This window comes from Lissotriton vulgaris, chromosome 6 (genome assembly GCF_964263255.1).
Source record: "Lissotriton vulgaris chromosome 6, aLisVul1.2, whole genome shotgun sequence".
Classification (NCBI taxonomy): Eukaryota; Metazoa; Chordata; class Amphibia; order Caudata; family Salamandridae; genus Lissotriton; species Lissotriton vulgaris.
In genome coordinates, this window is record NC_141694.1 from 36,695,135 (window position 1) to 36,722,442 (window position 27,308).

The window sequence follows — 27,308 nt, forward strand, 5'->3', positions numbered from 1 at the left end:
CACACTCTTTGCCAGCAGCAGCCACCCACCACAACTCATCAACAGTATTCCTTACGGAGAGCTCTTGAGACTCCGAAGAAACTGTTCTAGAGACTCGGATTTCGAGGCGGCTGCCTTGGAGTGTATATCCCGCTTTAAGATAAGGGGATATGGCGAAGATCTACTGCATAATACGCTGAAAAGAGTCAAAAAGATCCCAAGAGGTACCTTATTCACTGCTAAACCTGATGTGGCTGGCCGTGACAAGGATATAACCACTAACACTAATAAATTCAGGGTGATCACCCCCTATTCTTCTGGGGCCAATGACTTGAGAAGAATGTTAAAGAAAAACTGGCACATTCCACAGACCTATACTGTATTAAAAGATGATTTACCCCCCAATCCATTAGTAACATTCAGTAAAGCCAGGTCCGTGGGAGACATGCTCGTCACCAGCCATCTAGAAAAACCCCTTCCCAGGACGAACACCTTAAGGGATCAAAAAGGGTTTTATCCCTGTGGTAGGTGCAAAGCTTGCACGAGCAGTAAGAGGGTTCTCTCATACACAATACCGGACACAGGAAGGAACATTCCCATTAGAAAGTTCATCACTTGCAGTACGCAATATGCGGTTTACTGTTTGCACTGTCCATGTGGCCTTTGCTACATAGGCAGTACAATTAAAGAGCTAAAACTAAGGATAATGGAACACCTTAGGGCCATCGATAAAGCCGACCCCAGTTATCCAGTGGCCCGCCATTTCGCAGAAGTACACGGACGGGACCGTAAACTACTACAATACTACGGTCTCGACACCATACCTCCCAATGTGAGGGGCGGTGACCGTCTGAGACGACTTCGTAGATTAGAATCCAGATTCATTATAGATCTCTCTATGAAGCACCCTAGAGGTCTGAATAGTGGGGAGGAGATGGCGTTCCATTTGGGTAAATGAATAAACACTATCAGGGTCATATAGTATCTAAGGAGCCCATTTTTGACCACAAAAAGAATTACTTTCTTATAGGTCATGGTGATCACATAGTTTACATTTGATTATATAATTCTGTGATGTGATGTAGAATATGACTCGAGTTACAGCATTTGTTTCGAATGGAACTGATAAGCATGATTTTTTATCCAATGCAAATATTTTGTCTTGTCGTATCTGCTTTAATGAGCTAAACTTTGGAGAACATAGCATTTGATAAGTAACAATCTCTGCGAGATTACTTGACTGTTGCTTAATGCTACTTTCAGGGCACTATTAACAATGCTCTGAAAGTATTCTGTACTCAGAATCAATACATGCTAGGGAATATGATAATGAATTGTTCAAGGGATCTTGAATTTTTGCCCAGACGAGCATGTTGATGAACCGATAAAAGAGCTCAGGTTGTACAGTTTTGTATATATTGTTACATGTATTGATAAGCATGGTTGTATATATGTACACACAGGTGGACTATTAATTGACGAACTAGGATAGAGGACCTTAGCCGATCCACGGCTTTATTTTCTGTTTGTTTATATCTTAAACATTTGAGATGTTACAAATACCCACTTTTTCGTATGGATTTGCCCATTTATGGGCTTAATTACACAACCTGTTAATATCTCAGGGTTGTATGCGCACCATTCCAAGATGGCGCCTAGAGTGACCATGGTGGGGTTGTCCTCTGTCTGTTTCTATGACAAAAGAAAAGAAAGAGAAAATGTCTTATTTAACTCACTGTGATGTACGGATTGTTGTTACCCACACTGACGAAGGCAGCACGCCGAAACGCGTCTGTGTAGAGCGCCTGCGAAAATAAACCTTGCATGGTAGAAAGAACCCCTCGAGTGCTGTTGTCTTCTTCTAACTGGAAGAGGAGTTGGAGCGTTATATATATATATATATATATATATATATATATTCCAGATTATCTCGCCTTCACTCCACTCCAAACACGGGAAGAACGAGCGTGGACCCAAAATCCGTGCAAACTCTTTAATTAGCCATTGCCGCCATTACGCATTTCGGGAGATCCCTCCCTTGATCATATGACAGCCTAAAAGGCTTCACCCATCGCTTTTTAAAGTGCATGTGCAATAGCAGCCCCTTAATGGACATAGACGACATACTTTCGTTTGGTACATAATGCATGTGAGAAAACATATTGGCTGTAAAATACAGTCAAGTAAATTTGTACAATATGGAAATTTCAGAAATTACATTTTCAAATTGATTCAATTATTCCATAAATGGAATATGCTCCGCTAGCTCCTCATCTTCTAGCTGAGTTATTCCAGCATAAATGCCATTAGTACCTTAACCAAGCCTTCATATTATTCACATTAAACTTATCAAGTGCCTACATCAAATTAAATAGTGCTCCAAACATATAAGTGATAAGTATAAGTGAAAATCATCAGAGCTTGCCAGCAAGGCGACATTCAGTCATGAGAATACTGTATTCTAAAGTTAAAGTGCATGGTATCGACAGGGCAGTAAAATCAGTTTATAAGACTTAATAGTTGCCAGGATCAATCCTTAATTAAAACCATCATAAATATCTGAAGTATCAAAAATAAATATACTTTCTGTATAATGGTTAAAAGGAATATACAATCCAACATCCTTAATAAATATACAAACCAATACTACCTCATCTATACAAAATCATACATTTCACTTCATATATATACACATCTATTTACATTTGATGAATGGTATCTACCTCTGATTGCACAATCCCTTATCACATTCTGTGCATTTAAATTCATCATGTCATTTCATAATGAAAGATTTGTTCAATATGATGTGTTATCCTGCAAGTTCTTATATATAAGTGGTCATAGGAAGGTATAAAGGTCTTCAGTGGTATTAAGACCGTTGGGGTGCATTGAGTCAAGTCTGAGTATATATGATGTTTCCAATCTCCTCAGTTTTCTCTCCCTATCCCCACCTCTTCCTTGAGACGTAACAGTGTCTATTGCAAAGTATTTCAAATGTTTAGGGTCACTGTTGTAGCTCTGCTGAAAATGTCGTGCTACCGGGTAGCTTTCATCTTTATTGCAAATTGCCCTGATATGCTGTAATACTCTTTTATGTACGGGCAATTTGGTGCTTCCCACGTAACGCAGGTTGCAACTACAGGTTAGCACATACACTGCAAAATCAGATTTGCAGGTAATATGTTGTTCTATTTTGCAGGCCGGGCAACCAAAGGCTGGGGTGTAACTGGAGGTATTGACTCCATGCTGACATGCCTTGCATACAGCACATTTGTAGAAGCCAGTTCTTGCTGCTAACCATGGTGCTTTTCTCTTAGATTGAAAGTTGCTTCTTACCAGAGAAGAGCCCATATTACAGTTTCTCCTAAAGGTGATTGACGGCATTTTGGGCATGGATCCCCCTACTACCGGATCACCTTTGATAATAGGCCAGTTCTTATGGACTATTTCCCTGATTTGCTTCTGTTGTCTAGAAAATCCCAGGATAAGTCTAATTGGTTCCTGTTCTACCCCTCTTGCCTTATCTCTGTTTTTATATTGCAAGAGATCTTCTCTAGCAGTTACCTTTTTTTTCTCCATTGCTTCATGGATCACCTCCAAACTGTACCCCCTATCAAGAAACCTATCTTTGCATTCTTGTAATTTTGCCTCACAATCTGTCTCATCACTACAAATCCGCCTGATGCGGAGCATCTCCCCATACGGGATGCTTCTAAGTAAATGTGGGGGGTGTGCACTGGAGGCATGTAGGAGTGTATTCCCTGATGTAGGTTTCCTGTATAGCGTAGAACTGATTCTGTTTGCAGTTACTTGTACCCTCACGTCCAGAAATGTGACTGTTTCCCTACTCATTTCTGCCGTGAATTGCAAGTTAACATCATTGTGATTCAATTGTTCTAAAAATTCTTTGGCACTTTCATTGCTACCATTCCAGACTATGAACAAATAGTCAATATAGCGTACCCAAACTACTATATTGTTAGCGCACACTGTTTCATATTGTCGCCTCAGGACCAGCTCCTCCCACCAGCCCATAAATAAACAGGCATAGCTGGGGGAGAAGCTGGCCCCCATAGCTACACCCTGCATTTGTTTATACATTTTACCATCAAAAAGGAACAAATTATTCTCTAAGCAAAAAGTAATCATTCAGACAGTTTAGTCACTAACCAATGCATTCAGTAAGACACATTTAATCACTCACTCATACAGTCAGTCACGCACCTACTAAATCCTTCATCCAGACACTCATACATACACTCATTCTTCAATATGTTAGACCCATTTTAACGTTACAGGAACACACATTCACTGGATGATGTCATCAGTGATGTCATCAGGGATGTCATTTGAGATGTCATCAGTGATGTCACTGACCATGTCATGAATGATGTAATATGTGACATCATCAGCAGTGGATTGCGGGCGCGCGAGTTATAGTGAGTCCAACTAACTATAACGTGGACATTTCAATGGTTTTGTATGAGTAAACTGTTCAGCTAACTATAACTGGTGTAAAACCTATGTTTTTTTCAGTGAATTTCAAAGGTTTTTTAAATGCTAATTCCTTGTTATAACGAGTGTGAAAGCTATGGTTTTTTCAGTGAATTTCAAAGGTTTTTTAAAAGCTCATTCCGAACTATAACAATTGTGAAACCTATGTTTTTTTTAGTGAATTTCAAAGGTTTTTTAAAAGCGAATTCATTTGTTTATCGACTTTGTAACCTATGATTATTTTTTTTGTTAGCTGTTTTTTACAACAATTAATTATATAAATTTTTTTAAAAAAAATGTGTTAAATGTATATATTTTTTTTAAACATTTTTTCCCAGTGCGCTCAGGGTGCGCGCACCGGTAAGCTCTCCCGAGAGCGCACCGACAGCACTATTTCTGCGTTTGTAAAAAAAAAATATGTATGAAAAGTAAATAATAATGGAAGACATTTAGTACCATACTTATAAAAGCAGTACTTTTGATTTACGAAAAGAAAAAGATTTTGCATTTCCGTAATCTATCGAAACGTCACTTAGGCACGCTGCGTAAGCTCCCCCGGAAGCGCCTACGTTCGCGCCGCGTAAGCACCCCCGGAAGCGCTTCGGTGCACGCAGCGTAAGCGCATCAAGTCATGTGACCTTAAAATAACTCATTGGTTGCTAACAGTTTTTTTTACAAAGAATGAAATCCCCACCCATTTCCTTCACTTCTTCTTTCACTTTTGTGACTGCAAGACCTGTCTTTTTGCTGTTGGATCTTTGTTGGATTAATATCTTGGATTACCATGGCTGCCAGACCATCCAGCAGTGAAGATGACTCAAATGGATTTCTTGATGAAGAGGTTCCTCAGCCGAAAATAAAAGAACACTTCATATGGAAGTTTTTTTCCATTCCAAATGACCAGAAAAAAGTAAATGCTCCAAAGGTGGAGTGCAGGATTTGTCACACTGTCCTGTCACGGGGTGACCCCACCAAGAAATATTCTTTTGGAAACTCCACTATGATTCGCCATGTCGAGAGGAGGCACCCCCAGAACTTTGCCCGGGAGAGTGTTGGGGCTCTGGCACGAGAGGTTCCCAGTGATGGTGCCTCTACTTCAAATGGAGGAGCAACAACTTCAGTGAGGGGGCGATCGCAAGAGCTGCTTCCTAACATTCAGCCTGCTTTTAATAAAGGCGTTATTAAATGCAGAGACTGTGATCAGCTACTTTGCTATGGAGAACAAAGTGTTCTGCTCATGGTTCGAGCATTGGAGAACCATCGCTGCCGTTCCCAGCCCTAAATTTGTTTTTGTTTTTTTGCTCCTGTTGAGCAGTTTCCCATTCCCTGTTTTTGTTTTTGTTCTAAAAAAGGAAAAAAGAAGAAAAAAAAAGTTCTTTTCAGAACTACCTCCAATTCTCATCAAAGTGCAGTGTTCTTAAAAAAATGAAAAAGAGTAAGTGAAGTGGAGTGCATTGATAAAGGAGAGGAAAATGAGTAAGAAAGCGCAGAAAGAGACGAGAGGAGAAGGGAAGTGAAGTAGGGGGACTGAAAGAAGGTGAGTGTGGGGAAGGAGAGTGAGGAGAAGGAGAGTGAACATGGGGAATGTGGATATGCGAAGAAAATGTAGTAAAGGAACGGGGGTGTGGAAGGGTAAGAAAAGAGCAGTGATGTTTTGGAAAGAGTGGAGCTACAGATTGGATAAAGACAAGTAAGTGTGAGACCAGGTAAGTAAGGCAGTGAAGAAACAGACAAAGGGAAAGAAAAAATAAGAGTAGAAGACTGAAGGCCTCATTTTTGCACCTGCCTCACAGCAGGCGTAACACTGACGCAGGTCCTTTAACATGGGCCTGGCCCAATGTGAAAGGATGCATTGCTGGAGTTGTCACTTTTGTGACACACTTGAGCAATGCATCACTTTTGCGCTTACGGATACGTCTGAAATACTGACGTATCTGTAAGTACTTGCGACATAATGCGTCATATATTAAATATAAGTATGTAGTAGAAGACTGAAGGCCTCATTTATGAGGCCATGCGTCACTTTTACGCCACCGGTGTGTCACTTTTTGTGACGCACCAGTGCTGTAAAAAATGCACCTTGTTCAGTCATATTTACAAAGTGAGGCATCTATGCAAAAGGGGTGTATTGACGCAAGAAAGGGTCGTAGAGGTGACACAATGAAACCTATGAGATTTCACTGCGTCACTTTTAGGACGCCGTTGTGTCAAAATCTTGCACCTGTCTCACAGCAGGCGTAAGGCTGGTGCAGGCCCTTTCACATGGGACTTGCCCCATGTGAAAGGATGCATTGCTGGAGTGTGTCACTTTTGTGACACACTCCAGCAATGCATCACTTTTGCGCTTACAGATACGTCTGAAATACTGACGTATCTGTAAGTACTTGCGACATAATGCGTCCTATATTAAATATGACGCATGAGTAGAAGACTGAAGGCCTCATTTATGAGGCCATGCATCACTTTTACGCCACCGGTGCGTCACTTTTTGTGACGCACCAGTGCTGCAAAAAATGCACCTTATTGAGTCATATTTACAAAGGGACGCATCTAGGTAGATGCGTCACTTTGTAAACCCCTGCGCCACATTATACCTACATCAGGTGATTTTTTTACACTGTTTTTCCCCGTGGTGCACTCAGGGTGCACGTACCGGAGAGCGTACCCGGGAACGCACCCAGGGCTTACCCCGCGAAAATAAAAAAAATAAAAAAAAGTTTTTTTGCCCTTCAGGATTTTTCTAGGCCCCTCTCAGAAAACCTAGGGGGTCAGGGGATGTCTACTCTGCCCCCTTTTAATTATATCCCCCTTTCTTTTTTCACCTCTTGTGTCTCGATTCTACTGAGACACAAGATGGCGGACTCTCCGGACTGTTTAGAATGTTGACAGACACCCGACAGCCAATCAGCTTTCCGCTCGCTCACTCCCGTAGCGCGCCGGGTGCGCTCCCAGGTACGCGCACCCATGAGTGCTCGGAGCGCGCCTATAGATATATATGTGTTTTTGAAGTTAATTTTCAGAAAAACCACTGAAGCAATTTTCAGCAAATATAGCAAAGGCACATCTGCGGACCAGTCCCTACAATTTTGCCAAGTTTGCCGTAATTCCGTTCAGCGGTTCGGGCTGTAGACCGTCCTATGGAAATTAACATGGGGAAAACACGTTTTGGGACCCCCTTTTTTTCTCAGCCCCCGTTTCACGAATCCCCCCCCCCCCCCCCCCCGAAACTTTCAGGGAAGGAACGCGGCGGAGCTGGCCAAAATTTTGGAAAATTACACACAAATTCCTCAACCGACGCCAGAGTTATTACCAATCGAATGTTGCGGATTTCCTATGGTAGCCAATCCTAAATATAACTACCTACTGGCCTTATATAGTTTTATTTATTTATTTATTTTTGACATTTGTACAGCGCTCTGTTACCCATGGGTGTCCTGGCGCTAAGTAATACTCCTTAGGGATTAGCATTTAAAAAACCTTTGAAATTCACTCAAAAAACTATAAGTTTTAGGGGTGTTATAGTTAGCTGGACATTTCACTCATACAAAACCATTGAAATTGCTCCTATATAGTTAGTTGTACTAACTATATTTTGCGCACGCGCAATCCACTGCTGATGATGTCACATATTAGATCATTCATGACATGGTCAGTGACATCACTGATGACATCTCAAATGACATCACTGATGACATCATCCAGTGAATGTGGTTTGCTTCGTTATTTAAATATGCATTATATATATATATCAATGTGCATTGAAGAATGAGTGGATATATAAAAATAAATATTTGGATGGAGGATTTAGTAGCAGTGTAATTGACTGTTTACTTGACCAATTTATAGTGTCTCACTAAATATAGTAGATAGTGACTAAACTGTGTGAATATCTGTATCACTTTGTCAGTTGTTGTGTAAACTGGTTCTCCAGTTGGTTACTAGGTATGTGAAAGTCTATATTAGTTATTGATTAGTTAACTGAGTATTTGTATGGGAGAGTGAATGTGTGTGTGGTTCAGTGGGGGTTGTGTGACTGCCCAAAGATGTGTGAATAGTTGATTCACTAGATATATGAAGTTAAAACTACATGTTTTAACAGTTGTTTGGGTGAGTGAATATCTTTATGGGTGTGGTGATGAGCAAATATATTTCTCAATGGTACATGTCCAACAAACTAGAAAAATAAAAGGCAGTGTATGTGTCAGTTGTTGTATATAAATACGTATACATAAGACTCCATGATTGTGTGAGTGACTGTATGGATAACTGTTTACTTGTAATAATGATTTTATAATACACTAAGTATGACTTAGTATCTAAATGAATAGATGAAGTGGTGTTTGTATAAGTGTGTAGCTAAGTAAATATGTAAGTATGATCCATTGTTTGCATAAGTGAGTAGGATGACTTCATATGTGAATAGGATGTGTGCTGGTGTTGAATGTCAATGTAGGTGTATAAGTATTTTTGATAGTGTTCTATTGTTCATTGACAGCATGTATGAGTGAATCTACAGGTAAGTGATTTGATGTGTGTATACATCTATGAATCAATGAGTGGGTTTTTAGATACTTGTATTGCTGTGACAATGGATTTAAATATGATATTCTGTATTTTACAAAGAGTGATGAAAGATTTTACTAGTGTATGAAAAGGTATATGTGATTGTCACGTGGATGATGTCATCAGTGATGTGATCAGTGATGTCATTTGAAATGTCATCAGTGATGTCACTGACCATGTCATGAATGATGTAATATGTGACATCATCAGCAGTGGATTGCGGGTGCGCGAAATATAGTTAGTACAACTAACTATATATGAGCAATTTCAATGGTTTTGTATGAGTGAAATGTCCAGCTAACTATAACACCCCTAAAACTTTTTTTGAGTGAATTTCAAAGGTTTTTTAAATGCTAATTCCTAACTATATAAGGCCTGAAACCTATGGTTTTTTCAGTGAATTTCAAAGGTTTTTTAAATGCTAATTCCTAACTATATAAGGCCTGAAACCTATGTTTTTTTCAGTGAATTTGCAAGGCTGTTTAAATGCTAATTCCTAACTATATAAGGCCTGAAACCTATGCTTTTTTCAGTGAATTCCAATTTTTTTAATGCTAATTCCTAACTATAGAAGGCTTGAAAACCCACCTTGAACCTGCAGTATGCGCCAGGGGGCTGCATTGCTTAGAGGTGTAATGAGGCCACACCCTTTTTTACACCTCTCTGCTACGCAACCCCTGGCGCGTTTGCAGAGGGGGAACTTATTCCCCTTGCATTCTGGGGGTCCCTGTGGGCCAACTAGCCCACCTGGAACCTCCAGTATGCGCCAGGGGGCTACATTGCACAGAGGTTTAATGAGGCTATGCCCCTTTTTACATCTCTCTGCAACGCAGCCCACTGGCGCGTTTGCAGAGGAGGAACTAATTCCCCTTGCATACTGGGGGTCCCTGGGGGCCAACTAGCCCACCAGGAGCCTCCAGTATGCACCAGGGGGCTGTGTTGCTTTGCCCCGGAGGGCGGCGGTCCCCGGGGCAGTGCGGGGGGATTGGGCACCCCCACACTTCTTTATCACTATGCCCCCGCGATTTGGTCCCCCTGGGGGGTAATTTTTAAAAAAAATACCGGGTTTTTAAAAAAAAACAACTTGTTGGCCTTGGGGGTCCTTGTGGGACCACCTTAGCAGGCCTAGGGGGTCAGGGTGTTTCTACCCTGCCCCCTTTTTGTGTTCTACACGTTTGTTTTTCTGCTTTCTTGTGCCTCAGTCTAATGAGCACAAGATGGCTGCCAACACTTCCTGGTTTGGAGTGTTGACAGCCAATAAGCATCCAGCTTTCTCGGAAAGGTACGCGTACTGTACGCGTACGTATGCGGACCCGTGCGCGCACAGTACACGGACCCTGCGATTATTGGGAAAAATAAAATTGCCTTGGGGGGGTGGGGGGATCCTAGTGGGACCCCCTGAGCAGGCCTGGGGGATCAGGGTGCTTCACCCTGCCCCTTTATGAGTTCTACACGTTTGTTTTTCTGCTTTCTTGTGCCTCAGTCTACCGAGGCACAAGATGGCTGCTAACAATTTCTGTTTTGGAGTGTTGACAGACATTGGCAGCGTTTGTTGGAGGTGGTGGCAGCACCTCGATATTTCGCTTAGCGAAGGCGAGCAGATTGCGAGGGTTCTCCTCTGCTCTCTCCCACTGAATTACCGAGTCATCTGTAAAATTTCCTACAATTGATTTTATAATTGTTTGCAATTAGTATTGTGCCTTTTAAAAACTTTTAAATTACTGTCACCTTCATAGCGCTTGTGATTTGGCCCCCCTGTGCCCCGTTCCACCGCGGCTCCCTGGTGCCGATTGTTGTGGAGGGCTAGACGGGCGCCATCTTTAGTCAGGCTCGGACCCGGCTGGACCCGAGTTAGCGGTCCAGCGGAGGGAGGGGCTGTGGTTATAAATAGAAGCGGAGTAGGTGGGTCTGAGCGTTTGTTGGAGGTGGTGGCAGCACCTCGATACTCGATATTTCGCTTAGCGAAGGCGAGCAGATTGCGAGGGTTCTCCTCTGCTCTCTCCCACTGAATTACCGAGTCATCTGTAAAATTTCCTACAATTGATTTTATAATTGTTTGCAATTAGTATTGTGCCTTTTAAAAACTTTTAAATTACTGTCACCTTCATAGCGCTTGTGATTTGGCCCCCCTGTGCCCCGTTCCACCGCGGCTCCCTGGTGCCGATTGTTGTGGAGGGCTAGACGGGCGCCATCTTTAGTCAGGCTCGGACCCGGCTGGACCCGAGTTAGCGGTCCAGCGGAGGGAGGGGCTGTGGTTATAAATAGAAGCGGAGTAGGTGGGTCTGAGCGTTTGTTGGAGGTGGTGGCAGCACCTCGATATTTCGCTTAGCGAAGGCGAGCAGATTGCGAGGGTTCTCCTCTGCTCTCTCCCACTGAATTACCGAGTCATCTGTAAAATTTCCTACAATTGATTTTATAATTGTTTGCAATTAGTATTGTGCCTTTTAAAAACTTTTAAATTACTGTCACCTTCATAGCGCTTGTGATTTGGCCCCCCTGTGCCCCGTTCCACCGCGGCTCCCTGGTGCCGATTGTTGTGGAGGGCTAGACGGGCGCCATCTTTAGTCAGGCTCGGACCCGGCTGGACCCGAGTTAGCGGTCCAGCGGAGGGAGGGGCTGTGGTTATAAATAGAAGCGGAGTAGGTGGGTCTGAGCGTTTGTTGGAGGTGGTGGCAGCACCTCGATATTTCGCTTAGCGAAGGCGAGCAGATTGCGAGGGTTCTCCTCTGCTCTCTCCCACTGAATTACCGAGTCATCTGTAAAATTTCCTACAATTGATTTTATAATTGTTTGCAATTAGTATTGTGCCTTTTAAAAACTTTTAAATTACTGTCACCTTCATAGCGCTTGTGATTTGGCCCCCCTGTGCCCCGTTCCACCGCGGCTCCCTGGTGCCGATTGTTGTGGAGGGCTAGACGGGCGCCATCTTTAGTCAGGCTCGGACCCGGCTGGACCCGAGTTAGCGGTCCAGCGGAGGGAGGGGCTGTGGTTATAAATAGAAGCGGAGTAGGTGGGTCTGAGCGTTTGTTGGAGGTGGTGGCAGCACCTCGATATTTCGCTTAGCGAAGGCGAGCAGATTGCGAGGGTTCTCCTCTGCTCTCTCCCACTGAATTACCGAGTCATCTGTAAAATTTCCTACAATTGATTTTATAATTGTTTGCAATTAGTATTGTGCCTTTTAAAAACTTTTAAATTACTGTCACCTTCATAGCGCTTGTGATTTGGCCCCCCTGTGCCCCGTTCCACCGCGGCTCCCTGGTGCCGATTGTTGTGGAGGGCTAGACGGGCGCCATCTTTAGTCAGGCTCGGACCCGGCTGGACCCGAGTTAGCGGTCCAGCGGAGGGAGGGGCTGTGGTTATAAATAGAAGCGGAGTAGGTGGGTCTGAGCGTTTGTTGGAGGTGGTGGCAGCACCTCGATATTTCGCTTAGCGAAGGCGAGCAGATTGCGAGGGTTCTCCTCTGCTCTCTCCCACTGAATTACCGAGTCATCTGTAAAATTTCCTACAATTGATTTTATAATTGTTTGCAATTAGTATTGTGCCTTTTAAAAACTTTTAAATTACTGTCACCTTCATAGCGCTTGTGATTTGGCCCCCCTGTGCCCCGTTCCACCGCGGCTCCCTGGTGCCGATTGTTGTGGAGGGCTAGACGGGCGCCATCTTTAGTCAGGCTCGGACCCGGCTGGACCTGAGTTAGCGGTCCAGCGGAGGGAGGGGCTGTGGTTATAAATAGAAGCGAAGTAGGTGGGTCTGAGCGTTTGTTGGAGGTGGTGGCAGCACCTCGATATTTCGCTTAGCGAAGGCGAGCAGATTGCGAGGGTTCTCCTCTGCTCTCTCCCACTGAATTACCGAGTCATCTGTAAAATTTCCTACAATTGATTTTATAATTGTTTGCAATTAGTATTGTGCCTTTTAAAAACTTTTAAATTACTGTCACCTTCATAGCGCTTGTGATTTGGCCCCCCTGTGCCCCGTTCCACCGCGGCTCCCTGGTGCCGATTGTTGTGGAGGGCTAGACGGGCGCCATCTTTAGTCAGGCTCGGACCCGGCTGGACCCGAGTTAGCGGTCCAGCGGAGGGAGGGGCTGTGGTTATAAATAGAAGCGGAGTAGGTGGGTCTGAGCGTTTGTTGGAGGTGGTGGCAGCACCTCGATATTTCGCTTAGCGAAGGCGAGCAGATTGCGAGGGTTCTCCTCTGCTCTCTCCCACTGAATTACCGAGTCATCTGTAAAATTTCCTACAATTGATTTTATAATTGTTTGCAATTAGTATTGTGCCTTTTAAAAACTTTTAAATTACTGTCACCTTCATAGCGCTTGTGATTTGGCCCCCCTGTGCCCCGTTCCACCGCGGCTCCCTGGTGCCGATTGTTGTGGAGGGCTAGACGGGCGCCATCTTTAGTCAGGCTCGGACCCGGCTGGACCCGAGTTAGCGGTCCAGCGGAGGGAGGGGCTGTGGTTATAAATAAACATGCACTTTAAGACGCGCAGCGGCCACGCGCAGCGGGCGCGCCGTCTGCGCGCCGAAGGAGCGCCAAAGGAGGGCCCGTCTGTGCCCGTCCGTGCCTCGGACGGGCCTAGGGCCAACATCTCTACTAACGCTCCCAGGCGCCCCTCTAATAATTTCATGCGGTACTCACGCGGGTACCTCATGACGCTGAAACCCAGTCCCTGCCCATGTAACACCTCTTGGGAAGTGGGAAACAGTGCTTCTCGAGTCTGCCAGGTCTGTAACTTTTGCTTTCAGCCTATGCTCAACTATGTACACCTCCGACCCTCTGATTCTCCACTGGTTCAAGCGGGTTTGATCAATGCCAGGTCACTGGTTAAACATGCCGCAGATATCTATGAGCTGCTGAGTGAAAGTCAACTAGATTTACTTTTTATAACGGAAACCTGGCTTAATGAAACCTGTGCCCCCTCTGTTGAATTGGCCATTCCACGCGGTTTCAAGATTTTTAGATCTGATCGACCCCTAGGTAGAGGAGGAGGTATTGCGGCTGTCTTTAGGGAGCAGTGGATTTTCTCTTACGACTCCCAACAACAACTGCCTGAGGCCGAGATGCTCCACTTTTCCCTAAAATTCAACGCTCATTCCTCCATAGGCGGTACGTTGGTCTATCGCCCTCCTGGCCACGTGGGTAATTTTGTACAAGCCCTAGAAGAGTTAATAGTCCCTCGGATCTTACGCCATTCCCGGTATCTCCTCCTGGGGGACTTTAATATTCATGTTGACTGTTCGGACCTCCCAGAGGCAGTTCGCCTTACAGAAGCTCTTGCTATGGCCCAGTTAAGACAATGGGTGGATGCTCCAACCCATCTAGGAGGACATATCTTGGATCTGGTATGCTCAAATTTCGACATTACTATGGCCCAACCTGAGCCAGTAATCTGGTCGGACCACAAGCTTGTCAGATTTTCCTGGCCTCTTTCGACTTCTGCTGTGGCTCAACCCCAAACTGCCCACACACAGAAGATTAATTTGAATACCCTCTGTGAGGGACTTGATGCGTCTCGTCCTTTGCTTCCCCCTGACATTGAGGCCGCTGCCAGCGCATTTAATTCATGGATGGAATGCGCGACTGCTGCATCAACTAACAGCAGCCGGGTTTGCAGGCTTCGTTCTACCCCCTCCAAACCTTGGTTTTCCCATGCCCTCCGCGACCTCAAATCAGGCTGCAAAAAGCTTGAGAGGGCGTGGAGACAAGCTTATCTCCCTGAGGCAAAAAAAGATCTGCGGGCTGCACAAAAAAAGTATTATGCAGCCATTAGATCTGCCAAGTGCAGCTATTTTACAGGACGTATTAATAAAGCGAACAACAACAATAAGGAAATCTTTACTATTGTAAAAAGCTTTACATCTCCCTGTGCTTCTCAACCTAAGTTACCTGCATCAAAGGAATGGTGTGAAGAACTATCTGAGTTCTTCATTGAAAAAATTGTTAAAATCCAGGAGGACCTGCAAAAGGTTTGTAATGGCTCCACATTACCTTCACCTACTCTGCTTCCCTCGATGCCCCCACTCACGGAGCAGCTGGCTGAATTCACCCTCCAATTAAATTCTGATATCAGCTCTACTATTGCTGCTTTAAAATCAGGATCTCCTTCTGACCCTTGCCCGGCTAGAGTATTTGCGGGCTTAGCAGAAACAGTGGGAAATGAGGTTACCCAGCTTATTAACCTCTCACTCCATACGGCTACTGTCCCCGCTTGTTGGAAGCAAGCAAAATTGCTCCCATTGCTTAAAAAAAATGGTCTAGACCCGACCACGCCGTCCAATTTTCGACCTATATCTCTGCTCCCAGCTCTTGCAAAAATCTGTGAAAAGACCGTCTTCAAGCAGCTGGATAAATTTGTCGAATCAACAGAGGCTCTACATCCAGCTCAGTCTGGCTTTAGGGCCACTTATAGCACCGAGACGGCCTTAGTTGAAATCTCGGAGGCCATCCGGGAGTGTCTTGACGAGGGTGGCAGAGCGGCTCTGATTTTATTGGACCTCTCTGCTGCCTTCGATACGGTGCCTCACTCCCTCCTACTTGCCAGACTAGCTGATATTGGTGTTACCGGCCCTGCACTTGATTGGCTAACTTCATTCTTAGATAACCGCACACAACAAATTTGGCTGCCTCCTTTTGCCTCCACCCCTAAATTACTTTCTACAGGTGTTCCCCAGGGGTCCATCCTAAGCCCCCTACTTTTTAATGTTTACCTTACCCCTTTGATTTACCTTGCTGAACAGTTGGGTGCAAAAATTATGGCATACGCCGACGACACGCAGCTTTTGTTTACCTGGCCCAGAGGTAATTTAGATGCGTCGGTGGCCCAACATTGTTTGTCCTCTGTCTTTCAATGGTTAGCACGTGCCCAGCTGAAATGCAACGAAAGTAAATCTGAGATCTTGTTGTATGGCTCTTTCCCTGAGGACTTTAATGAGCGCCTCTGGCCTGCTGATTTACCCCCTCCTAAAGCCACATCTGGCCCAGTAAAAAACCTAGGAGTCTGGTTCAGTAAGAACCTTAAGTTTGAGGATCACATTAAGAAACTCACGGGGGTCTGCTTTGCCACCCTAAAAACTCTACGTAGGTTCTTCCCTCTCCTGCCGAAAGAAGCTAAAGAGACCGTTATTCGCGCTTTGATTCTCTCTAGATTGGATTACGCGAATGGACTGTTTGGCGGATTACCAGCATATTTGATTCACCGCCTCCAGGTCATTCAGAACGCTGCTGCCAGGCTCTTATTTAATGTTCCTAGGCGTTCCAGTGCACACCCTCTGCTGTGTGCTCTCCATTGGCTTCCTGTTGCCCTTAGGATTCAGTTCAAAATCCTAGTGATGGCCTACCGAGCCATTCATCAAACTGGCCCTATCTACTTGTGGAAAAGGTTCCGTTTGTATGTCCCTAATCGCCTCTTGCGATCGGCCAACCTGTGCCAAATGTCCGTTCCCAAATTCAAATACTGTAGACTTGGCGGCCAATCTATTTCGGTAAGAGCAGCAAAATCCTGGAACACCCTTCCCCTTCACCTAAAAACTGCTTCGACTCTCAATGTTTTTAAGAAAGGACTAAAAACTCACCTTTTTAATACAATAGTTTAACTGTTTTTCTTATGTTCAGTTATTAGTCATTAGTCCTCTCCCAAAATGCTCTGCCTTCAGCGCGCCAGGATACTATTTTTTTAGTAATAGAGCGCGATACAAAAGCCTTTAATAATAATAATAATAATAATAATCAGCATGCAGCTCGCGCACGCGAAGGTCCGCACACGTCCGCGCACGTTTATATAAATATATATATATTATAGTTAGCTGGACATTTTACTCATACAAAACCATTTAACTTCCCCCGTTATAGTTAGTCGTACTCACTATAACATGCGCGCCCGCAATCCACTGCTGATGATGTCACATATTACATCATTCATGACATGGTCAGTGACATCACTGATGACATCACTGATGACATCTCAAAAGACATCACTGATGACATCATCCAGTGAATGTGGTTTGCTTTGATATTTAAATATGTATTATAAATACACTACTTTGCATTGAAGAATGAGTGAATATATAAATATAAATGTGTGGATGGTGGATTTAGTAACAGTGTAATTGATTGTTTCCTTGACTAATTTGTAGAGTCTCAGTATATATAATGTGTAGTTACTAAACTGTGTGAAAGTCTTTATTGCTTTGTCTTAATTGCTATGTTAAAGACTATATTTGTTATTGGTTTCTTAACTGAGTATTTGTATGGGTAAATGAATGTCTATGTGGTTTGGTGGGGGGGTGAGATTGCCAAAAAATGTGTGAATAGTTCATTCAGTAGGTATATGAGGTTAAGACTACATGTTATAACAGTTGTTTCAGTGAGTGTATATGTTTATGGGTGTGGTGGTGGTGAAATATTTCTCTCAATGGTACATCTCCATTAAACTTGAAAAAAAGGCAATGTATGTGACAGTTATATCTAATTAAGTGTGCCTAAGACTTAGTGATTGTATGATTCACTATATGGATAACTGTATACTTGTAATAGTGATTTTATAACACACTAAGTGCGAGTTTCTATCTAAATAAATAGATGAAGTGGTGTTTGTATAAGTGTGTAGGTGAGTAAATGTAAGTATAATCAATTGTTTGCATAAGTCAGAAGGATGTCTTTATAAGTGAATACAATGTGTGCTGGTGTGTAATGTTGAAATAGGCGTATAAGTATATTTTATAGTGTTCTGTTGATTATTCACTGCATATAACACTGAATCTACAGGTAAGTGATTAGATGTGTGTATAGTTCTATGAATAACTGAGTGGGTGTTTAGAAGTTTCTATTGGTGTGTCAATGGTTTCGAATATGGCACTTATTATTTTACAGTGAGTGATGAAAGAATATACTAGTGTGTGATGAGGTGTATTTGATTGTCACATGGATGATGTCATCAGTGATGTCATCAGTGATGTCATTTGAGATGTCATCCGTGATGTCACTGACCATGTCATGAATGATGCACTTTTTGTGACGTTCTGGTGGCGCAGAAGACTGAGTGATATTTATCAGGCAGGACTGAGACACTTTTTGTGGCGTAATCCTCCCTGATAAATATCAGTCCCTTTAACGCAGTGTCCTGCGTTAGAGGGGTGTGCAATGGGTGTTGCTGGGGGGGTTCCCAGCAGCATCCGTGGACTTGAGTAATTTATAGCATCCTCAAAGTCAGTCTTTCAAAAATTCCAAAGTATAGGACATGATAATCCAAATCCAAATGTTTCTCAAGAAAAGTCATAAACCGTGTAAGTGGGTCATATCTGCCCAAACGCCGATATTCCGAACGATTGAAAATGACTTTTCTTGAGAAACATTTGGATTTGGATTATCATGTCCTATACTTTGGAATTTTTGAAGGACTGACTTTGAGGATGCTATAAATTACTCAAGTCTGCCCGAATTGTGTGGGTAAAATTGATACCTAGTCACTTTGAATAAGAATGTACTTGTGTCTCGTCTAACATTTGGAAAAAATATCTAGTTATATGACAACAGGATACCGACATAACTTGAAGGAAATAAGAACGCCCTGAAGAAGTTCTGTTGTACAGAATGAAACGCGTCGGCTAGCTGTGGTACATAAACTTAAGGAAAATAAAAGCATTTGAATATACACCAAGATTGAACGCTTCAATAAGGACTCTAAGTGATATGATTTGATTAGACTTGTTGTGCAAGTGGTGCTGTGCCAAACTTTGGAATATTCTCCACTACTCTCTACTACTCACTCTCCACTACTCTCTAATACTCACTCTCTACTACTCATTCTCTACTACTCTACTACTCGCTACTACTCTCTCTACTACTCTCTCTACTACTCACTCGCTACTACTCACTATCTACTACTCTCTACTACTCACTCTCTACTACTCACTCTCTACTACTCATTCTCTATTACTCTACTTGTGAGGAATTAGCGCTCGAGATACACTGAAGCGCGCCTACTCAATCAAACTACATATCCCATGAGGCGATGGGGCAGAGGTACTGGTTATGTAGGCGCTCGTCGCGCACACTGGTGTGAGTAATACTGTTTTCCTGAATCGACATCGCGGCTCGGAGAGTTCCTGAGACTGAGGACGCGGATGTTTTCCTGTTTCGTTCCTTTGATTACTACCACGGCTGTGGTGAGTACACACGCATTGAGATACGGGTTGAGGAAACCGTATCTTGTTGAAACTAAAAGCGGAGGCTTACTGAGCCGTCTGCCTGGTGATTTCTGTTTCTGACCGGAGAGTGACAAAAGGAGACGCGGTGACGGAACCGTTTCTGCTGGGGGGACCGAGCAGCATTTATTTTTGGTGGCAGACATTTGAAGCAGACATCTCCGATTCATTATCGGAAGGGCTACGCAGGACCCTGATTGCAGTAGGGCGCGAGCCAAAAGTAATACCCCCTCTTATCAGGCGGCGGTTGTACTAATACCGTGGAAGCCTGCATTAGTGGGGAATTACAGAGCATTATTTCCGAACACGAATTGGCAACGGTGACGTAACCGAGTACTAATTCTGAAAGCTGTTTCTTGTGGTTTTCAAACAGGAAAGAAAGGGCGGCGGTATGCTACACCGTGTAAGCCCAGTAGCTTGACTTTGTTTGGTGTTTTGAAACCTGAAAATTAGTCCTCTATTCGTTTCCGGGCCTGAAGTCTGTCTTGATTGTTTTCACATGCAATCGCTTTTATTTTGGACCGGTGAGCTCTGTTCCATATACCACCATACTAGTACAACTATACCTATAGAGGTGTGAGTAATTACTTCTGCCTTACTGTGTGCATTAGGTGCTATCTTGGGAGTGCTCTGATTGTGGTGGATATCCCTCTAGAGTATGCTGACCCGGTTGGTAGCTAAGGTATGCATCATATCATTAGTGAGAATTAAATGAGAGTAGGGGGTGTTGTTTCATGTGCCCTGACCCTCTGCCTTTCTTCCCACAGGTTCACCATTTTTCCCGGCCTTCCTTTTTTCCCTCACCTGATAACCCTTCAACTCTGTGCTAGTAATTCAGAGTTCGGGGATGTCTGGAGATGGACCCCTTGCATCATCCAGATCCTGAGGAGTGGAGGTCCTGACACTACTACTCGCTACTACTCTCTCTACTACTCATTGCCTACTACTCACTATCTACTACTGTTGCACCATCTAATAGAGATAGTTAATCCTATGATTAACAGTATCATCAACTCTTCTCTAGCAACAGCAAGTATCCCAGAGGACTGGAAACTGGCAGCTGTAAAGCCACTCCAAAAAAAGGCCCTGGCCGATCCTACTACCCTGTCCAACCTGCGCCCGATCTCTTTGCTACCCATCCTATCTAAGCTGACTGAAAAGTTTGTCAATAGTCAACTGACAAACTTTTTGGAGAAGAATAACGTTCTCCACTCAAATCAGTCGGGCTTTCGGTTAGAACACTCTACCGAATCAGCTCTATTATATTCTGCTGAAACTTTAAGAGCAGCAATGGATCGGGGAAAACAGGCTGTCCTTATCCTTCTTGACCTGTCGGCAGCCTTCGATACCGTGTCCCACAACATCTTACTGGACCGGTTGGCTGCCGCAGGGGTGGGAGGACAGGTGCTGACCTGGTGTAGGAACTTCCTCACAAACAGACGCCAAATAACAGTGCTTGGCCCATATCAGTCTGAGGCTAAAAACGTCAGCTCAGGGGTGCCACAGGGCTCCAGCTTGAGCCCTGTCCTTTTCAATCTATATATGACACCCCTGATGAACTTGATCGAGTCATTCAAGATCAGTTCTATCTCATACGCTGACGACACCCAACTGATTCTGGTGCTGGATAAGGAACAACCAGGTGCCAAGGAAGACCTCAGGAATTGTCTTGCAGCGACATTCAAGTGGATGAATAACAACCATCTAAAGTGCAACGCCGGAAAAACGGAAATCTTACCCATAGGGATCAATAATCTTTTTTCCCCGTCAGCATGCTGGCCATCGGATGCAGAAGCTCCACCTAACACAATTGCATCCGCCCGTAACCTAGGTATAAAGTTTGACAACTGCCTATCCTTCAAACCTCAGGCTGTAGCAGTGGCAGGTATGTGCTTTCAAATTATCAAAGCACTTAGGAAATTTTTTGACCTCCTTCCCCTTTCGGCGAGGAAAACAGTCGCAGTGGCCTTAATAAATTCCAGGCTAGATTACTGCAATGGACTCTATGCTGGAGCAAATAAAATCGTGCTCCACAAATTGCAGATGATCCAAAACGCGGCTGCCCGCCTCGTACTGCGTCTGCCCCGCAGATCATCTGCCTCTGCAGCTCTAAATACCTTACACTGGCTGCCAATAGGAAAGAGAATTTTGTTTAAACTTCTCCTGATTACTTTTAGAGCCTTCCATCAACGTGGCCCGACCTATTTACGAAAGGGGTTCAAAAGATACTACCCAGCACGCTGCCTAAGATCTGCCAGTCAGAATTTACTTACTATTCCCCGTTTTAAACTGGCTACAAAGGGTGGCAAATCCATCTTTGTACTGGGAACTAAGGCCTGGAATAAACTTCCCCTTCCCTTGCGTTCTTTCTCCCAAGAGGCCCCTTTCAGGAAAGCACTGAAAACCTGGATTTTCTCCATGCCTGACTCAATGTGTAGAACCCTAGTGTAGTGGCTGTGTTTAAGAAACTGGACTTCTTTCCCTATCCAACCCTTCCATCTGGGTTGTGTAAGCGCCAAGATACTCCTTGGAGTGGTAGCAGCGCTCTATAAATGCCCATTACAATTACAATTACTACTCACTCTCTACTACTCACTCTCTACTACTCTCTACCTTCTACTATCTCTCTAATACTCTTTACTACTCACACTCTACTACTCTCTACTACTCACTTTCTACTTCTCTCTACTACTCTCTCTACTACTCTCTCTTTACTACTCACTCTCTACTACTCACTCTCTACTACTCTCTACTACCCACTCTCTACTACTCTCTACTACTCACTCTCTACTACTCTCTACTATTCTCTCTCTCTACTACTCACTCTCTACTACTCACTCTCCACTACTCACTCTCCACTACTCTCTACTACTCACTCTTTACTACTCACTCTCTACTGATCTCTACTACTCCCTCTACTACTTACTCTCTACTACTCACTCTACTACTCACTCTACTATTCACTCAACTACTCTCTACTACTCACTCTCTGCTACTCTCTCTACTGCTCTCTACTACTCTCTACTACTCACTCTCTACTCTCTATTACTCACTCTCTACTCTCTCTACTTCTCTCTCTACTATTATCTACCTCTCTACCTCTACACCTCTACCTCTCTCTACACGCACACATATACACATATATATGCATGTATATATATATATACATACATATATAAACATATATAATCTGCATATCTATATAAATACAAATATAAATGCATGCATACATATACATATATTCCTTCACGTAAAAGCACTTCAGTACGCTCTCAGTCAATGTCCATACATCAGCTCATATTCCAAGGGTGTTTATTCCAAAAAACAACAAAAAACATGTCAAATTGACGTGAACAAGGCTTCTGGTAAGCCGAAACATGTTGTTTTTTGGAATAAACACCCTTGGAATATGAGCTGATGTGTGGACATTGATTGAGAGCGTACTGAAGTGCTTTTACGTGAAGGAATTATTACCGGCATGCTCCGCCGGTGGTGTACGCCAATTCCCCCGGGGCAGCAGGAAGTCGGAAGGTGTGTTGTTCTGAAAACATATACATATATGCATACATATGCATGTTATTTACATGAAAGTTTGAAAAACACTAATAAAAGCAAAGCTAAAAAGCCACCTCATTACAAACAGAATGGCTTTAACTTAAACGAGGGCGAGATCTACTGCATTTTCAGTGCTTGTTTACTTTGGTTCCATCAAGAAGGCATTTAGTTGTGTCACACATTTGCCATGAGTTCTGAATGTTAGCACTCTAGTTGCTCATTAGATCACTGTAGTAAAGCTACTGCTCACCAGGGAAGTCTGCTGCTGGTATTCAAAGTGCATGTTTCAGTCTGCATGTCAGAAAATTTTAAAACATTTTTAATGAAATAGAAGAGGATTTGAGAAGTCACTCAAAATGTGCCCTCATTTTTCTTTCTGAAGCACTAATCATACTTTCTATGGAAAAATGAACCCCCTCATTTTGTTCCTTTTTAAATTAAATGTTTTCAGACTTACCACTTAATTCCAATCAAGATGGCTTCTGGTGTGCCATACTTTTGTCATAAGTAAGACTGTTAGCGCTCTAGTTGTTGTTTAGAACACTCTGGGACATTCTGTCATTGGGCTATACTTGGGCTACAACTGGGTGATATTTGGACTACATTTGGGCTCTTTTGTCTTTGGTGGCCATCTTGGGAGACTGCTTGTCAGAATTTTTTAATGAAATAGAAGAGGATTTGAGAAGTCACTCAAAATGTGCCCTAATTTTTCTTTCTGCAGCACTAATTCTACTTTCTATGGCAAAATATAACCCCTCATTTTGTTCCTTTTTAAATTAAATGTTTTAAGAGTTACCACTTTATTCCAATCAAGATGGCTTAGGTGTGCCATACCTTTGTAATAAGTAGGACTGTAAGCGCTCTAGTTGTTCTTTAGAACACTCTAGGAGGCTGCAGTAGAACACAAAGGAATCAACTGACAGTCTCTGTCCTTGTTGGATGTACATGTTTTACTGAGAATGTCAGACTTCATTCTCACATGACTGAGAAAGATAATGTGAATTTACAGAAAATATGCTTTCAGTTTAGCTTATAGATCCCCTTCCAAACCACTGTGGGAAAAGCATGAGATAATAGTTTTCTTTCAAACATGATTCATGATATCCCAGCAGAAGGCTTTTTCACATGGTAAAATCACCTTAGGACACACCACAATTCCTAAAATGAGTATGGTACCATCAACAAATGATTTATAATGTAACTAAACTCCTAAAACCTTCTATTAACTGCAATGCTTTTTAATGAGGTGCTATCATGTATATTGGTCCCAAGATGGCTGCTAACACTTCTTGGATGAAGTGCTGCCAGCTAATCAGATCTCACAATGAGATGTGTGGTTAGGCTCCACCCAGATATATATATTTTTCCTTTTGATTTTCTTAGGAACTACTGGAGGGATTTATACCATTTAAGCAAAAGAGCGATCTGTGAACCAAACTCTACCTCTCTGCCAAATTTGGTGTAATTCCGTTCAGCCGTTCGGGCTGCATACCCCCAAACCTTTCAGGGAAGGAGCGGAGCTGAGCGGGCCATCTTTGAGAAATTCGCGAAGATTCATCAACCGGCGCCAAAGTTATTCCCAGTAGAATGTTGAGGATTTCCTATGGAAACTAGGTGTTAATTATATTGCCAGTAGGATATATATATATATATATATATATGACTGAAAATCCTTTGCGAGAAAAGATCGGAGGCCACACAAGGGGAACCTGAAGCAGAAGTTTCCTTTATTCAAATTTCAGCGGCGGCGGATGCATTTTGGCTGAATTAGCCTTCCTCAGCGCCCAACGCTACAAAGGACTCCTCCCAAATGTTCTCCTCCTGAGTAAAATACCTGCATGCACCTGGGTCCCCTCCCCCTCACGCTGTCGGCTCACCAATGATCGGTTTGTGTTGATTGTTGCGAACCACATGTCCCAGCAGGCACTGTATTGTCGTTGCAGAGATGGTGGTGTGGGGGAGTTAGGGAATACCAGAGGGTCGGTGCACGTTTTCCAGGTGAGTGGGTGGGTAAAAACTGCCTCGGGCCCCCTTGTACTGCGGCGCCAGTCCTTGCAGGTAGGTTCATGAGCAGGGGAAGTCACAATAACGACAGCACGCCCCCATCGAGATAAAATATCTCTGTTCTCTCTCAAACGCCTGCACCTCCTGGTGGACTTCAGGAATACCAATACCTCGGTCGAGAGAACTGCCATGGGCAGCAAGATGCTAGCGATTCCAGAATCTCCTAATGCTGCAGGGCCTTCTGTGCTGCGCAGCCAGCAAGCGCAGAACACATGACTGAAAATCCTTTGCGAGAAAAGATCGGAGGACACACAAGGGGAACCTGAAGCAGAAGTTTCCTTTATTCAAATTTCAGCGGCGGCGGATGCATTTCGGCTGAATTAGCCTTCCTCAGCGCCCAACGCTACAAAGGACTCCTCCCAAATGTTCTCCTCCTGAGTAAAATACCTGCATGCGCCTGGGTCCCCTCCCCCTCACGCTGTCAGCTCACCAATGATCGGTTCGTGTTGATTGTTGCGAACCACATGTCCCAGCAGGCACTGTATTGTCGTTGCAGAGATGGTGGTGTGGGGGAGTTAGGGAATACCAGAGGGTCGGTGCACGTTTTCCAGGTGAGTGGGTGGGTAAAAACTGCTCGGGCCCCCTTGTACTGCGGCGCCAGTCCTTGCAGGTAGGTTCATGAGCAGGGGAAGTCACAATAACGACAGCACGCCCCCATCGAGATAAAATATCTCTGTTCTCTCTCAAACGCCTGCACCTCCTGGCGGACTTCAGGAATACCAATACCTCGGTCGAGAGAACTGCCATGGGCAGCAAGATGCTAGCGTTTCCAGAGTCTCTTAATGCTGCAGGGCCTTCCGTGCTGCGCAGCCAGCAAGCGCAGAACACATGACTGAAAATCCTTTGCGAGAAAAGATCGGTGGCCACACAAGGGGAACCTGAAGCAGAAGTTTCCTTTATTCAAATTTCAGCGGCGGCGGATGCATTTCGGCTGAATTAGCCTTCCTCAGCGCCCAACGCTACAAAGGACTCCTCCCAAATGTTCTCCTCCTGAGTAAAATACCTGCATGCACCTGGGTCCCCTCCCCCTCACGCTGTCGGCTCACCAATGATCGGTTCGTGTTGATTGTTGCGAACCACATGTCCCAGCAGGCACTGTATTGTCGTTGCAGAGATGGTGGTGTGGGGGAGTTAGGGAATACCAGAGGGTCGGTGCACGTTTTCCAGGTGAGTGGGTGGGTAAAAACTGCCTCGGGCCCCCTTGTACTGCGGCGCCAGTCCTTGCAGGTAGGTTCATGAGCAGGGGAAGTCACAATAACGACAGCACGCCCCCATCGAGATAAAATATCTCTGTTCTCTCTCAAACGCCTGCACCTCCTGGTGGACTTCAGGAATACCAATACCTCGGTCGAGAGAACTGCCATGGGCAGCAAGATGCTAGCGATTCCAGAATCTCCTAATGCTGCAGGGCCTTCTGTGCTGCGCAGCCAGCAAGCGCAGAACACATGACTGAAAATCCTTTGCGAGAAAAGATCGGAGGACACACAAGGGGAACCTGAAGCAGAAGTTTCCTTTATTCAAATTTCAGCGGCGGCGGATGCATTTCGGCTGAATTAGCCTTCCTCAGCGCCCAACGCTACAAAGGACTCCTCCCAAATGTTCTCCTCCTGAGTAAAATACCTGCATGCGCCTGGGTCCCCTCCCCCTCACGCTGTCAGCTCACCAATGATCGGTTCGTGTTGATTGTTGCGAACCACATGTCCCAGCAGGCACTGTATTGTCGTTGCAGAGATGGTGGTGTGGGGGAGTTAGGGAATACCAGAGGGTCGGTGCACGTTTTCCAGGTGAGTGGGTGGGTAAAAACTGCTCGGGCCCCCTTGTACTGCGGCGCCAGTCCTTGCAGGTAGGTTCATGAGCAGGGGAAGTCACAATAACGACAGCACGCCCCCATCGAGATAAAATATCTCTGTTCTCTCTCAAACGCCTGCACCTCCTGGCGGACTTCAGGAATACCAATACCTCGGTCGAGAGAACTGCCATGGGCAGCAAGATGCTAGCGATTCCAGAGTCTCTTAATGCTGCAGGGCCTTCCGTGCTGCGCAGCCAGCAAGCGCAGAACACATGACTGAAAATCCTTTGCGAGAAAAGATCGGTGGCCACACAAGGGGAACCTGAAGCAGAAGTTTCCTTTATTCAAATTTCAGCGGCGGCGGATGCATTTCGGCTGAATTAGCCTTCCTCAGCGCCCAACGCTACAAAGGACTCCTCCCAAATGTTCTCCTCCTGAGTAAAATACCTGCATGCACCTGGGTCCCCTCCCCCTCACGCTGTCGGCTCACCAATGATCGGTTCGTGTTGATTGTTGCGAACCACATGTCTATAATATATATATTCACTGAAAAAAACATAGGATTCAGGTCATATATAGTTAGAAATTAGCATTTTAAAAACCATTGAAATTGCTCCTATATAGTTAGTTGTTCTAACTATATTTTGTGCACCCGCAATCCA